This window comes from Aristolochia californica, unplaced genomic scaffold (genome assembly GCF_029961685.1).
Source record: "Aristolochia californica isolate CCGP_79_NKW_82.1479 unplaced genomic scaffold, dmAriCali1.0.hap1 SCAF_200, whole genome shotgun sequence".
Lineage (NCBI taxonomy): Eukaryota > Viridiplantae > Streptophyta > Magnoliopsida > Piperales > Aristolochiaceae > Aristolochia > Aristolochia californica.
The window spans coordinates 17501-22500 of NW_027181883.1; the positions used below are offsets into that span (position 1 = coordinate 17501).

The window sequence follows — 5000 nt, forward strand, 5'->3', positions numbered from 1 at the left end:
CTTATTCTAAATTAAAATTCAAAATTTAAAATAAAATATTTAATTTATTTATTTATATTTACTTCCTTTTTCTGGCTCGGCTAGGTGGGATAGCCGAGCCATGCCTCTTTATAACACTGGTCAGGCCAAATTAAATTAATAAAGAAACAAATCTATTCAACGAGTAAAAGGAGAGAGAGGGATTCGAACCCTCGATAGTTCTTTGTTCAGAACTATACCGGTTTTCAAGACCGGAGCTATCAACCACTCGGCCATCTCTCCGAGAGAGAATCTCTATTTTATTCCCCAAAATGGAACATGGCCATATGAGTTGATACTATAACTATCTCTAAAAACATCCAGCTTTATTTTGCTGTATCTATCCGTCTAGTATAGTATCTATCTGTTTATATAGATAGATGCATGAGCCAGTATGCCCGTTTGTGAAGTAAATAAAAATGGCCTCTCGGCTCCATGTAACAAATAAAAAAAATAAAAAAGAATACTAAATTAAAGATTAAAGTCGGAATAAGTTCGAAAAGGTCAATGTATTCATGGGCAAATCCCCGCATGATGGATTTTAGTACAATTTGGACTGAGAGGGGGATCAAATGGTATAGTTCAAGTTCATTTGTTGGTAGCTTGGAGGATTACAAGCATGACTATTGCTTTCCAATTGGCTGTTTTTGCATTAATTGCTACTTCATCAATTTTAGTGATTAGTGTACCCGTTGTATTTGCTTCTCCTGATGGTTGGTCAAGTAACAAAAATGTTGTATTTTCAGGTACATCATTATGGATTGGATTGGTCTTTCTAGTAGCTATCCTTAATTCTCTAATATCTTGAACCTCCTCGTACAAGAATAAAAAAGTGACCCCTCCCCCGAAGGAATTCGGACTGTGAGACACATTAAAATTCAATATGAGCCCCCCCCCCCTCAAAAAAAAAAAGAAAGAAAAAGTTGGAGGAGAGAGGGGTCACTTCTTGAATGAAAAATGAATAATCTAATGTTAAAATAAAATAATTGGAATCTAATATAATATATTATATAGCCCTGTACAAATATGATCCAGACACACATATATATATATATATATATATATATGATATATCATATATGTGTGAACATGATGATGTTCATATCAGAACGAAGAAATGCGGATATGGTCGAATGGTAAAATTTCTCTTTGCCAAGGAGAAGATGCGGGTTCGATTCCCGCTATCCGCCCATGGTAAAATAATCTAATATAATATGATAAATGATTCGGTATAGTTGACCACGATAGTGTAGTGGTTCTAACTTCCCTCTTCTTTCCTACTATCCCAAAACAATTAACGGAGTTACACCTAACGTCTAAAAATGTAGCGGAGACAGGATTTGAACCCGTGACTTCAAGGTTATGAGCCTTGCGAGCTACCAAACTGCTCTACCCCGCACGAAAGACCCGGGAACTAATGGACCAAGAAGGATTGCCCCTCTACCATAATAAATAGAATAGCCCATTTCTACAGAATGGTAAAGGGGCCCCTCTATGATCATAGATCATAGAGACCCATAGAAATATGAAGAAGGGGTATTTTTACCCTTACCAACTTGATCTCGTTGCCCCCGGCAACAAACATGCATGAACCCTTTCGCGAAGTATGTGCCCGGATAGCCCAAAGTCCCGATAGTTACCTCTGGGCCTTCCGGTCGAAAAGCAACGTCGATGAAGACGTATAGGTGCACTATTACGTGGCGGGGATTGCAATTTTCCATGAATTTGCCATTTGTCACTCAACGACGAAACTTTGCTTATTTCTTTTTTTAGGGATCGGCGAATCAAATGATATTTCTCTTTTAATTTCCGCCTTTTATTCTCCCTTTGAATCAAACTTTTCCTTGCCATAATTGTTCAGTTCCTATTTTATTATCAATGATACGGGTCGGATCCTAGATGTAGAAATATAAGAGGGTAGTGGTAGTCCCCCTTCTCCACCGAATCAAATGAGATTGTTCCCGATGGAGCACATTACAAGAAAAATGAATTAACCAAATTTGCCTGATGTAGAGGCAATCAAGAAGGCTGCGTAAGTGAATATATAACCTACAGAAAAGTGGGCTAATCCAACCAATCTTGCTTGCACAATGGAAAGAGCCACTGGTTTATCCCTCCATCGAATCAAATTAGCCAAAGGTGTGCGTTCATGAGCCCATGCTAAAGTTTCAATCAATTCCTGCCAATATCCACGCCAGGAAATTAAGAACATAAATCCAGTCGCCCAAACAAGATGTCCAAATAGGAACATCCATGCCCAGACCGATAAACTATTCGTACCAAAAGGGTTATATCCATTGATAAGTTGTGAAGAGTTTAACCATAGATAATCTCTTAACCATCCCATCAAATAAGTGGAGGATTCGTTAAATTGGGAAACGTTACCTTGCCATAATGTGATGTGCTTCCAATGCCAATAAAAAGTAACCCATCCTATGGTATTTAACATCCAGAAAACTGCCAAATAAAATGCGTCCCAAGCCGAAATATCACAAGTACCACCTCGTCCCGGGCCGTCGCAAGGAAAACTATAACCGAAATCCTTTTTATCTGGCATTAACTTGGAACCGCGCGCGTCTAAAGCACCTTTTACTAAAATCAATGTAGTTGTATGCAAACCTAGAGCAATCGCATGATGAACCAAGAAGTCTCCAGGACCTATTGTTAAGAATAGTGAATTACTATTCTCATTAACGGCATTCAACCAGCCAGGTAACCATATGCTTCGACCAGCATTAAATGCTGGGCCATTCGTTGAAGATAAGAGTACGTCGAACCCATATGAAGTCTTACCGTGAGCAGATTGTATCCATTGGGCAAATATAGGCTCAATCAAGATTTGTTTCTCCGGAGTACCAAAAGCGAGCATGACGTCGTTATGAACATAGAGTCCTAAAGTATGAAACCCCAGAAACAGGCTGGCCCAACTTAAATGAGATATGATAGCTTCTTTATGGTCTAACATTCTTGCCAATACATTATCCTCATTCTGTTCTGGATTGTAATCTCGAATGAAGAATATAGCTCCATGAGCAAAGGCTCCTGTCATGATGAACCCTGCGATGTATTGGTGATGAGTATATAACGCAGCTTGAGTAGTAAAGTCTTGTGCTATAAATGCGTAAGCGGGTAAAGAGTACATGTGTTGAGCTACCAAGGAGGTAATAACCCCTAAAGAGGCTAGGGCAAGACCCAATTGAAAATGAAGCGAATTATTGATTGTGTCATAAAGACCCTTATGTCCACGCCCCAATCGACCTCCCGGAGGAATATGTGCTTCTAAAAGATCTTTCATACTATGCCCAATACCGAAGTTAGTTCTATACATATGGCCAGCAACGAGAAAAATAAATGCAATAGCTAAATGATGATGGGCAATGTCGGTCAGCCATAAACTTTGTGTTTGTGGATGGAATCCCCCGAGAAGGGTTAGAATGGCAGTTCCCGCCCCTTCGTAGGTGCCGAATAAATGACTACTGGAATCGGGGTTCTGGGCATAAAGATTCCACTGACCTGTAAAAAGGGGGCCCAACCCCTGGGGATACGGTAATACATCTAAGAAATTATTCCATCTGACGTACTGCCCCCTTGATCCGGGAATAGCGACATGAACTAAATGCCCTGTCCAAGCCAAGGAACTTACTCCGAATAGTCCTGACAAATGATGATTGAGACGAGATTCGGCATTTTTAAACCACGAAACGCTTGGTTTCCACTTGGGCTGTAGATGTAACCAACCCGCTATTAAGGATATGGCAGAAAGAAATAATAGAAAAAGAGCTCCAGTATAAAGATCCTCATTGGTACGTAAGCCGATTGTATACCACCACTGATAAACACCGGAATAAGCGATATTCACTGGGCCGAGAGCACCCCCTCGAGTAAAAGCTTCTACCGCCGGTTGACCAAAATGAGGATCCCAAATTGCATGAGCAATTGGTCTTACATGTAAAGGGTCCTGTACCCATGACTCAAAATTTCCTTGCCAAGCTACATGAAACAGATTTCCGGAAGTCCACAGAAAGATTATTGCTAACTGCCCGAAGTGAGAAGCAAAAATGTTCTGATAAAGACGTCCCTCAGTAATATCATCATGACTCTCGAAATCATGTGCGGTAGCAATACCAAACCAAATACGACGAGTAGTGGGGTCCTGAGCTAAGCCTTGGCTAAACCTTGGAAATCTTAATGCCATAATGCCTTTCAAATCCTCCTAGCCATTATCCTAGTGCAATAATTCTTGCTAAGAAGAATGCCCATGTTGTGGCAATTCCGCCCAGAAGGTAATGGGTTACTCCTACAGCGCGTCCTTGTACAATGCTCAAGGCTCTAGGCTGAATAGCAGGAGCAACTTTTAATTTGTTATGAGCCCAAACGATGGATTCAATGAGTTCTTGCCAATAACCACGGCCGCTGAATAGAAACATTAAACTAAACGCCCAGACAAAATGAGCGCCTAGGAAAAAAAGGCCGTATGCGGATAATGAGGAACCATAAGACTGAATTACCTGAGATGCTTGTGCCCATAAGAAATCCCGGAGCCACCCATTAATAGTAGTGGAACTTTGCGCAAAGTTCCCCCCCGTGATATGAGTTACCACCCCTTGATCACTTATACTGCCCCAAACATCTGACTGCATTTTCCAACTGAAGTGGAATATCACTACCGAAATGGAATTGTACATCCAGAATAGGCCTAAGAAGACATGATCCCAGGCGGATACTTGGCATGTTCCCCCTCTTCCGGGGCCGTCACAAGGGAAACGAAACCCAAGATTTGCTTTATCAGGTATCAATCGTGAGCTACGAGCAAATAGAACACCTTTCAGTAATATCAATACAGTCACATGGATCGTAAATGCATGAATGTGATGTACCAAAAAATCTGCGGTTCCTAATGGAATAGGTAACAAAGCGACTTTGCCCCCTACAGCCACTAAATCACTACCCCCCCAAGTCAAGCTGGTGCTTGTTGTTGCACC

General features: G+C 40.9%; 1 non-coding gene across 1 annotated transcript; it reads left to right on the plus strand.

Moving 5' to 3' along the window:
* Positions 1 to 1137: 1137 nt before the first annotated feature.
* Positions 1138 to 1208, plus strand: TRNAG-GCC (transfer RNA glycine (anticodon GCC)). Its single transcript has one exon. It is a non-coding gene; the product is annotated as a tRNA-Gly (tRNA).
* Positions 1209 to 5000: the final 3792 nt, after the last annotated feature.